The sequence below is a fragment of the Amaranthus tricolor genome, chromosome 10 (genome assembly GCF_026212465.1).
Source record: "Amaranthus tricolor cultivar Red isolate AtriRed21 chromosome 10, ASM2621246v1, whole genome shotgun sequence".
Lineage (NCBI taxonomy): Eukaryota > Viridiplantae > Streptophyta > Magnoliopsida > Caryophyllales > Amaranthaceae > Amaranthus > Amaranthus tricolor.
In genome coordinates this window covers 15,103,972-15,116,288 of record NC_080056.1, presented here as the reverse complement: position 1 = coordinate 15,116,288, position 12,317 = coordinate 15,103,972, and the positions used below count along the sequence as shown (strand labels likewise).

The following is a 12,317-nucleotide window of genomic DNA, read 5'->3' as shown; positions in this document are numbered from 1 at the left end:
GTAATTCGCAAAAAACAAACTTTAATGTTGTAATTCACCAAAGCCCTAAACTTAAGGCTGTTTTGCAAATTGCTCTTATTATTTTTATGTTAGTTTTGTTGAGAAAAGAGGCGATATAATACACACACTTTATCCCTTTGTGTTGTTAGATGAGCAAAAATAACCAATCCAATCAAACAAACAATAATAATCCCACAATCAAGCACAATAAAGTAAAAATGCGAAAATAAAGCTCACACGATATTTACGTGGAAAACCCAATGCAGGAAAAAACCACGGGACCGTAAGTGGTACCACACTCTTCTACTAATCGCCAATAAAATTAATGGGTACAACCAAAAATCCTCTCTAGACAACACTAGAGGTAATACAAACACCAAACAATCCTAAAACATCACTCAAAAGTGGTAAAATAACAATTAGAGTAAAATTAGGGCAAAATAAAAATCACCCACTTACAATGCACAAAATGACAATCCAACCGTTGAATAGGTAGGTTGGGTAGATAGGAACACCATGTCAAAATTTGACGAAAAACGGAGCACGAATGACCTTCGATCGGATCGCCGAAAGAACCAAAAATGCTACGTTGCACTCCTACTGCGCCTGGTTCTCTTTTCTCTGTTTTGTGCGCAATCTCAATTACAAAAACCAATAAAGGTTGCTGCCCTATTTTTTTCCTTTTATAGTATTACCCCTTTTTTTTTTATTATTATTAATAAATAATAATAATAATAATATTATTATTAGCCCATTATTATCAAGCCCATAATTAAATATATTAATTTGGGCCTTCCTCCAAGTGGGAGGGAATAACCCAACAAATTTCCCCCTCACTCCAACTTGGGGGGTATGACAAGTCCCGTTTTCAAACGGCACACCTCTAACTTGTCTCTTGGAAGGATCTTCGTCAACATATCTGATCCATTTTCATGAGTACTGATCTTCACAATCTCAAATATTTTTTGTTCTATCTGATCTCGAATCCAATGATACCTCCTTCGTATATGTTTCGTTCGACCATGATAGGTAGCATTCTTAGCTAGGTGAATGACGCTCTGACAATCACAATGTAACAAAAAATCGTCTTGCTCCAAACCCAAATCCTCAAGGAAGTCCCTCATCCACACTAACTCTTTACCAGCTTCAACAGCTGCCACATACTCTGACTCAGTAGTTGATAGAGCAACACATTTTTGCAGTTTAGATTGCCAAGAAACAGCTCCCCTGCAAACGTCATCATGTAACCAGAAGTAGACTTACTAGAATCAATATCAACTGACATATCAGCATCTGTGTAACCATCGAACACAGGTTTGCCAGGACCAAAACATAAACTTACTCTAGAAGTGCCCCTGAGATACCTTAGAATCCACTTAACTGCAGCCCAATGCTCCTTTCTAGGATTAGACATAAACCTGCTAACTACCCCAACAACATGAGCTATATCAGGCCTAGTACATACCATAGTATATACATCAAACTACCTACAGCGGATGAATAAGGCACATTTTTCATCTTTTTCTTATCTTCATCTGTTGTAGGACATTGTTTGGAACTCAATTTCATATGCACTGGCAGTGGAGAACACACAGGCTTAGCATTGTTCATATTGAACCTTTTAAGCACCTTTTCAATGTATTTCTCTTGTGATATCCACAATTTCTTATTTTTCCTATCACGATAAATACGCATGCCTAAAATTTGTTTTGCAGGGCCAAGGTCCTTCATAGCAAAGGACTTGCTCAAACTAGCCTTTAAGTCAACAATCTTATTGGAATCACGACCAACAATCAACATATCATCAACATATAACAAGAGAATGAGAAAGTCACCTTCAGCAAAATTCTTCACAAACACGCAATGATCAGCATATGTCTTGTGGAAGTCATTATCAACCATGAATGACTCAAATTTCTTGTACCATTGCCGAGGCGCTTGCTTAAGACCATACAAACTCTTCTTTAAGCGACACACAAGTTTCTCCTTTCCCTTGACCTCGAAGCCTTCAGGTTGCTCCATGTAAATTTCCTCCTTTAGGTCACCATGGAGGAAAGTAGTCTTCACATCAAGTTGCTCAATCTCCAAATTCATGCTGGCAGCCAAACTAAGTACAACTCTGATTGAAGACATCTTCACCACTGGAGAGAAAATTTCATGAAAATCAATCCCCTTCTTCTGTTCATAGCCTTGCACAACAATCCTAGCCTTGAACCTAGGTGGTTGACCATCTTCTCCGTGCTTCAACTTAAACACCCATTTATTCTTGAGTGCTCGTTTTTCGTTAGGTAACTTTTCCAGATCATAAGTGTGATTCTCATGCAAGGAATTCATCTCATCTTGCATGGCATTATACCACTCCTTACTTTTCTCATGTGACATAGCCTCCTGAAAGTCTTCTGGCTCTCCCCCATCAATTAGTAACACAAACTCTGTAGTAGGATACCTCGTAGAAGGACGTGGTCCTCTAGTAGTTCTTCTCACATCATTAGGCTGTGGTTGCGGTTCAACAACTGGAGGCTCAACTTCAGGTTGATCATCATGACCATCATCACCAATATTGTCATCATCATCTTGAATATCTCCCCCTTCAACTCTAGGAGTCATCTGCGGTAAGACTGGATCAAAATTGATTGGAGTATGAGAGGATGTTTGTTGCTTTGGCTTTTCAATATCTTCAATAGTCTGATCTTCAAAGAACACAACATCTCTACTTCTGAGAACTTTCCTATCTACTGGATCCCATAACTTGTACCCAAGAGCATCTTCAGAGTACCCCAAGAATATACACTGCTTTGTCTTCTTATCTAACTTGGATCTCTCATCTCTAGGAATGTGAACAAAAGCACGACATCCAAATACCCTCATGTGCGTGTAGGAGACATCTTTATCGGTCCAAATTTCTGAGGAACATCACCATCAAGAGGATTTGAAGGTGAAAGGTTAATCAAGTACACAGCTGTAACCAATGCCTCTGCCCAGAAAAACTTAGACAACTTTGCATGAGAGAGCATACATCGGATTTTTTCTTCAATTGTTCTGTTCATCCTCTTTGCAACTCCGTTCAATTGAGGTGTCTTTGGAACTGTTTTCTCAAGCTTGATGCCTTGACCCTTGCAGTAGCTTTCAAATGGGCCTCTGTACTCACCACCATTATCAGCTCTCACGACCTTGAACTTTCTACCAGTTTCTCGCTCAACTCTAGCCTAAAACTCCTTGAAAGCAGAAAGTACCTGATCCTTGGTTTTCAACACAGTAACCCACACTTTTCGAGAATAATCATCAATAAAAGAAACAAAGTAAAGAGCACCACTATGGTATTTAGCATCCATAGAACATACATCAGTGTGGACAAGATCAAGAGGATACTTTCTTGTAGATGGGGGGCGAGAATGAAAAGCAACCCTATGTTGTTTACCAGCTAAACAATCAACACAGGATCTAAGAGACATACCTGAGACATCAGGGAGATATTGCTTCTTATAGAGAATCTGCATACCTTTCTCACTCATATGGCCAAGTCTATTATGCCATAACTCACTAGAACATTCATCTGCAACATTTACCTCACCCGCGCAAACCTTCGCTTGCATCATATAAAGAGAACCTTGCTTCTTACCTCGGGCTGCTATGAGATTCCCCTTGCAGAGCTTCCACTTACCATCATTGAAGTGGCTGAAGTAACCCTCTTCATCAAGTCTACCTATAGAAATGAGATTCAATCTGATATCAGGAACGTGTCTAACATTTCTCAAAATCAGCTTACAACCGGTGGAACTCTCCAAGTAAATAGTGTCTTTGCCGACAACCCTGGATGACCCATCATTCCCTATTCTAATACTACCAAAATCACCACTAGTGTAGGACGAGAAATAGTCTTGATGCGAAGTAAGATGATACGAAGCAGCTGAATCAATCACCCAATTGCAGTCATCACCTGCTACATTCAAACACTCTTTATCACCAATGAAGAGCAAATCATTATCACTGATTGCTAGAGCTGTAGTATTTTTCTCTTAAGACTTCGACTCAGATGAATCACCCTTTCTATCTTTTGACTTGTCTCTTTTCATCTTTCTGTAGAACCTCTTAATATGTCTCGGCTTGTCGCAGTAATGACAAATAATTTTACCCTTGGATTTAGACTTGTCTCTGGAATTGTCTCTACCTCGAGAAGGTCGATTTTTGCTTCTTCCCCTATTAGACTCTTGTGCAACATAATGAGCTTCAGAATGGTTGGAGGAACCCATCTCCTTTCTCCTAGTCTCTTCATTCAGCAGACTAGCTTTGACACTCTCCATTGTCAACTTACCATCAGGAGCAGAATTTCTAAGTGATACAAATAGTGTGTCCCAACTCTCTGGCAATGAGGAAAGTAGTAATAGTGCCTGCAACTCATCATCTAAGGACATTTTCACTGCAGACAATTAATTAATCAAACCTTGAAAATCATTCAAATGTACTACCATGCTATTACCATCGTGAAATTCTAACTTTACCAATTTTCTTATCAATGACGCTTTACTTAAGGCATTCTTCCTCTCATACATAGCCTCAAGTTTCATCCACAATTCATAAGCATTCGTGTCATTGGAAATATGTTAGAGCACACTAACATCAACAAATTGTCTAATGGTTCCTACCGCTTTCCAATTCAAAATTTTCCATTTACTTCCATCTTGACCAGTGGGCATAGTCTCATTTAAGATTGGTTCATACAAATCCTTCACATAAAGAATATCTTCCATCTTAGTTTTCCACACAGCGTAATTGGCAGAGTCCAAATAAATCATACCGTGCATACTAGATTTTTCATCCATCATAAACCAGCACAAGAGTATCACCCAAGAAAATATAAACCAAGCTCTTGATACCACTATGTTGAGAAAAGAGGCGATATAATACACACATTTTCTCCCTTTGTGTTGTTAGATGAGCAAAAATAACCAATCCAATCAAACAAACAATAATAATCCCACAATCAAGCACAATAAAGTAAAAATGCAAAAATAAAGCACACACGATATTTACGTGGAAAACCCAATGCGGGAAAAACCACGGGACCGTAAGTGGTACCACACTTTTCCACTAATCACCAATAAAATTAATGGGTACAACCAAAAATCCTCTCCAGACAATACTAGAGGTAATACAAACACCAAACAACCCTAAAACATCACTCAAAAGTGGTAAAATAACAATTAGGGTAAAATTAGGGCAAAATACAAATTACCCACTTACAATGCACAAAACGACAATCCAACCGTTGAATATGTAGGTTGGGTAGATAGGAACACCATGTCAAAATTTGACGAAAAACGGAGCACGAATGGCCTTCGATCGGATCGCCGAAAGAACCGAAAATGCTACGTTGCACTCCTACTGCGCCTGATTCTCTTTTCTCTGTTTTGTGCGCAATCTCAATTACAAAAACCAATAAAGGCTGCTGCCCTATTTTTTTCCTTTTATAGTATACCCCTTTTTTTATTATTAATAAATAATAATAATATTATTACTATTATTAGCGCATTCTTATTAAGCCCATAATTAAATATATTAATTTGGGCCTTCCTCCAAGTGGGAGGGAATAACCCAACAAGTTTCCATGATAAGTGGGTAGAATTTTCTCTAGCAGTGAGTGGCTAATCCGAATTTGTTGTATAGAATGATATTTATGTGATTAATTGTATTAAACTGAGTCTATGATTAAATTTATGTTTAATGAACCTTAATTTAAATATCTTTATTAACCTTTTAATAAAAGGAAAGTTTAAGATTAGGTTTAATTTTGAATTCATGTATATTTAGGTTTAATTAATAGATTTTAGTATTTCAGTCAGTTGATAGTAAGATTAGATACAAAAACGTGAAAACGAAATAAAGTAAGAAACATTTACATTAACATCTTTTGATGAAATTACTTACCCAAAAGCTTAGAAACAACATAAAGTGAGAATCTTTTGTATGATATTTAGAAATTTGAATAAGAAATTCAAATTGAATTTGGTTAACATATCTAATGCAGTAATTATTACTATTTAAATTTTCCATTTTATTATAAAATTAACTACAATTTTATTAAGAAACAAACAATTTAATATATTTTGTCAATATTTAAATTATGTTAGATAATAACTCTATTTATTATTGAATGTTAATCAATTACCTATAATCAAGAATATTATGTATCATAAAAAACATGTGAATTTCCTAAATCATATATTCTAATATGTAAATATATTGACATAAAAACTTAAAAACAAAATAAAGTAAGAATTATTTACATGACATACATAAAATTTAAGTTAGAAATTAGAGAACAAAACATAATAATAGCATCTTTTAATGAAATTACTTACACAGAAACTTAAAAACGACATAAAGTAAGAATCTTTTATATGATATTAATAAATTTATATAAGAAATTTGGGTGTAACATATCTATAACATCTTTTTTTTTGAAGAATTAAGATTGATAATTGAAATTGACTGACCTATCTAATACAATAATTAATATTATTAATATTTGGCATTTAATTGTGGAATTAATTACCATTTTATTATGAAACAAACATTTTAACATATTTTGTCAATATTTAAATTATGTTTGATAATAACTCAATTTATTATTAAATGTAAATCAAGAATATTATATTTTATATCAAACTATGAGAATTTCCTTAATAATATATTTTATTATAAAAATATATTGACACAGAAATTTTAAAACGAAAAAAAAAGAATCATTCACATAACATACATAAAATTTAAATTAGAAGTTAGGAAAAAACACAATAATAGCGTCTTTTAATGAAATTACTCACATAGAAACTTGGTCACGAAATTAAGTAAGAATTTTTTATATGATATTCAGAAATTTATATACGAAATTAGAAAACAAAATATTTATAACATCTTTTGATTTGAGTTGATATATGATTCAACCCATTAAGCAAGCAAAGGTCTATTGTTTTACTATCATCCCATTTGTATGTTAAAATACATTGTATATATATTATATAACCATCATTTGTTAACCTATAATACATATTTGCTTTCTAGAGTTATTAAACTCTCTTATCACTCGATTTATTTTGTAGCAATAATTAATTCAATTAATAATTGTTAAAAATTTATTATAATGATAACAATATTTGAACGAAAACATTCAAATAAGATAAAGATAATATGTGATTGAATTATAAACTGAAACTAAATTTGAGATATTAATATTAATATTTGTATGATTTGAACCTAAGATCTTTTGTATTGAAACATGTTGTAGGAGGATATTAATGACCAACTAAGCTAAAAGCTATTTAAGTAACTCTTATCTCTTGATATTTTTATTCACCTTTTCAAGGTATGATTTTATAAAACATATTTAAAAATAATTTATTAATTATTACTTACTGATTGTTGCGGTGTTTTTTTTTTAAAAAAAACTCTTTTTTAAATGAAGAGTTGAAGCATGTTCTTGATCATTTATTTGAATTTTTTTATTTAGAGGAGAATGAAATTATGAAAAAGTGGGATTTTTTTACTTAATTGCAATTTGATATGCAGAGATACTTTAATTCATTATTGTTGGTGATATTTTAAATTATTTAATATGTCGAGTTTAAATTTCAGAGTGTCACTTATGGAAAAATAAGAAAATTCGATGAGATAGACTATTATATTAAATATTATTTTTTAGGGTTGAATTAAATACATAAATTTTTAACATATATATTTATGATTTTTTTTTTTGTGTTTTTAATTGGAATGTTTTTGTCATACATGTGTTCTCACTTAATTTGAGCCCTAAATTCGCCATTGATGATATGTTATGGGAAAATGTATGTCAAATCATACATCATACTAAAAAGCTTGAAAAATTTCAAGTGTGACGATTAAAAAGAGCTTTTGCCAAATGGAACTCAATTATTGGCTAAAGAAAAAATGATATGACATTTAATCTTGAACAATATGACTACCATTAAAGTATCTTTCCTTAGCATTTATTTATAGTTAAATTGAGTAAAATAGAGAATATAATATAATGTATAATATATTGGTGCTAATTTTCAAAATTATGGGAGTAATTTTAGGCATATAACTCTCAATATTGAGTATTTCAAATGCATAATATCGTCGGTTTATTTTTTAAATATCATATGTTTACATTTATTGATGTTAAAAAAAATCGTGCATTGCATGGATTTCCGAACTACTAATTAATGAATTATTAGTTAAATTTATCAACAATTATCGATTAGCGAGGATAGCTCAGTTGGGAGAGAGCTTCGGACTAAAGATCTGACGGTTGCGTGTTCAATCCATGTTTTCTTTTATAAAGTAATTCGCTTTACTATTTTGAAGTCGATAAAATTTTTGTAATTAATTTTTATTAATTTAAGTGATATTTGTTTAGTTCGTTTTAGTATATACTAGAGAGTGTTTTTTAGTATTTTTGATTGGATTGTCTTTGTCATACTGGTGTTTTCAAAGAGTTTGAATCCTGGATCCACTACTGATGGTATTATATGGGCAAATGTATGGAAAATTATACATTATACTAACAAGCTTAGAAAATTCCAAGTGTCGTCACAATTAAAGAGAGTTTGTCAAATGAAACTCAATTATTGGCTAAAGAAAAACCAGAAGACATTTAATCTAGAGTAATATCTCTATCTTTAAAGTATCTTTGTCTAGCATTTATTTATAGTTAAATTGAGTAAGTTAGAGAATATATTATACTGCATAATATATTGGTGCTAATTTTCAAAAATATGGGGTAATTTTATGCATAAAACTATCAAAATTGAGTAAATCTATTGCATAATATCTCTGACTTTATTTATTTAATATTACATATTTATGTATGTTGATGTTAAAAACTTGCACAGGTTTCCACTCTAATATTGAATGATTAGTTAAATTTATCAATAATTATTAATTAGCGAGGATAGCTCAGTTGGGAGAGCGTCAGACTGAAGATCTAAAGGTCGCGTGTTCGATCCACGCTCATCGCATTTTTTTAATTTTTTAAAATTACATTTATTAAAATATCTATCACTTAATTAGATTAACTAATGAGATGATTGGATATGAGTCGATCATACTTCTATGTTAACAATTGGTTTAGGTTTACAGCAGCTCAATCTAAATTTTGTTCGGGTTAAATCGGTTTTAGTCGGATCGAGTTTGGTTTCGAGCATAATTCAAGTAGGATATCACTCAGGTCGCTCATTATTAGGTTCGGGTAATCTTGGTTAGCGGTTATGTGTCGGTTACAAAAATCAGTCACAACTCGGGTTCAGTTTTCCCATTTTTCGGTTGTCAACCGGTTCGGGTACGACTTCGGTTCGGATAATGTCGATTCGATAAACCTAAAAAAAAGGAACACATTATCGGGTCGATTCACTTCAGTTTCGGTTTGGATTATCAGGTTGAATCAGTTTTGAACGCCTCTAAAAATAACCTAGAGTATTATTGTAATATTGTCAAATTTCATATTCATTAAAACTCTAGTTTTATAGCTCAAATTAGTAAAATTGTCGAATAGATTATCGATGGCAACCATGGAAGCTTCATCAAATGAGGAAGGAGGTGTCTTTTAAGGGTCACGTGACGGTCAAAGGTTAAAATTAACGGTCAACTGTTAAAATCCGTTAAAAGGTATTGTTTTACAAAGAATTATATTATACTCCCTCCTATTCAGCTTAGGTTTCTCATTTCCTTTTATGGTTAAGTCACCTTAATTGTCTCATTTCTATTTTTGGTATGCACTTTTGACTATTATGCCCTTAGTAGTTTATCCTATTTTCAATTATACCCTCCATTACCCTTATTAATTTTTCCTCCCTTTTAATTAAAAACCCATAATACTACTCTCTCTCCTACCCTTAGGGTCCCATTTTGACTTTTCTTAAAATCCGTGAAAAGTCAAATGGGACACCTATCCTAAATAGGAGGGAGTATAAGGTAGTTTTTTGCAAAGAATTTTAGATAAGGTAGTTTTTTGCAATCAATATTATCCCCTAAATTTAGAAATTTAATATAATGTGTTATTTTAATTAGTATTCAAAATTCAAATCCATCTTTATTTTCGCATTATGATTTTCTACCGGAGTAATCATCAAAGTTATTGTTAGTTTGGTTGAATTGAATTGGTTGTAGTTGTCATTGTGAATCTCGTACTTGTATCATCATCATCATTATTATTATTATTATTATTATTATTATTATTATTATTATTATTATTATTATTTTCTTTTCTTTACTTGTTTTTTCAGGGTTTGTAAAACAAAAAATTCTCATTTTCTCAAGACGGGAGCAAATACTGAAAAACTTTTTTAGTACTGTAGTTTTGATGTAATCCTTAAGCCTGAAGGACCTATGTTTAATTATTCCTTTTTATTTTTCATATTCAAATTTCAAAATTTTCTTTTTCAAAAAATCTCAATTATTTATTAAATATTAAATAAACTAGTAAACTACTCAATTAGTATTACAAGTATACATAATTAAGTTTTCAGATACGGATTTCCTATTAAAATATACTCTAACTTATTTATAAAACAAATATTTTTAAAAAATGTTTTTTTAATGTCAAAGAATTTCAATAATGTACTCCATTAAGTTAATCAATGATTGTCATATGACTATAATACGAGTATATTTGAAGATGTGTTGCACATATATATTAAAATTTTGATGAAAGATTTTTGTAAAAGTATTTATTGTTTGAGCAATTTAACTAATTAGATATAATAAATTAGTATTAGTTTAAGCATTTTTTTGTCTCCTTTTGTTTTCATCAATTTTTGAAAGTAAACATTGAATATTGTTTAAGTAATGAAACGTGAAAGAGCAAAAGATACTTAAAATACATGAATATAAGGTGTACTTGGGGAGAACTATCAGTATGCTGAAAGTGCTTATAATCTTTCTACTGATGAGACCTCAAATCTTGCAATACAACGTTAGCCTTGCCCGGGGTGGTTTTCCTAGAAAATCCTTATGATGCTCAAGTCAGATCGGAAAACAGAAATCAATAAATGTATGATAATATAATGAATGCAAGATTAACGAATTGAAGGATGAGTTCAGATCAATTGAAGGAATATTTGGTTAAGTATATATTCTAAGTAGGAGGCCAGTGTATTTGTAGAGTAACGGTAGGAATATAAAAGCTTAGAGATAAATGAATGGTGCAACATGTATTTATAATGGTAGAATGAAGGCTAGTTAAATGGACATCATGTGCATAACGCGTGGTAATGGTAGGTCATGGTGAGTAGTGAGTAGTTATTTTAGAAAGTTAGTAGACTAAGGTGGATGATTTAAGATCTAACTAAATGTTTTATGAGCTTAATTATTTCAGCCCATAACAAATATATGTGTTATCTACTACAATATATATATATATATATATATATATATATATATATATATATATATATATATGTATATATATATATATATATGTATATATATATATATATATATATGTATATATATATATATATATATATATATATATATATATATATATATATATATATGTATATATATGTATATATATATATATATATATATATATATATATATATATATATATATATATATATATATATATATATATATGTATATATGTATATATATATATATATATATATATATATGTATATATATATATATATATATATATATATATATATATATATATATATATATATGTATATATATATATATATATATATATATATATATATATATATATATATATATATATATATGTATATATATATATGTATATATATATATATATGTATATATATATATATATATATATGTATATATATATATATATATATGTATATATATATATATATATATATATGTATATATATATATATATATATATATGTATATATATATATATATATATATATATATATATATATATATATATATATATATATATATATATATATATATATATATCTGCAAAATGGACCTAACCCGAATTTTAATTCGTAACTCAATTAATTGTATTCCAACATTTTAAGGGACATCTTAATTCTTATCATTAACGCCTTTTTGATGGTGATGGTAGTTAGGTTAACATGGTAGTGAATGGTGCTTAGGGTGAGAATGTGATATAAGAGGTTTTATTTTTGTAAAAAAAAAAATAAATCACAAAAATAAAAAAGAAAATGAATATCTTGAAAAATAATAAAAGTGAACGGATTATTCCAGTTTTAAATGGAATTTGCTATGGTTTTAATAAATGGAAAATTCTACATGGTAATATCGAACGTTTATGA

At 30.5% G+C, this 12,317-nt stretch overlaps 1 non-coding gene across 1 annotated transcript; it reads left to right on the top strand.

Annotated features, from left to right (window-relative positions):
* The first annotated feature begins 8,944 nt into the window (after nt 1-8,944).
* On the top strand, nt 8,945-9,017 carry TRNAF-GAA (transfer RNA phenylalanine (anticodon GAA)). Its single transcript has one exon. It is a non-coding gene; the product is annotated as a tRNA-Phe (tRNA).
* Nucleotides 9,018-12,317: the final 3,300 nt, after the last annotated feature.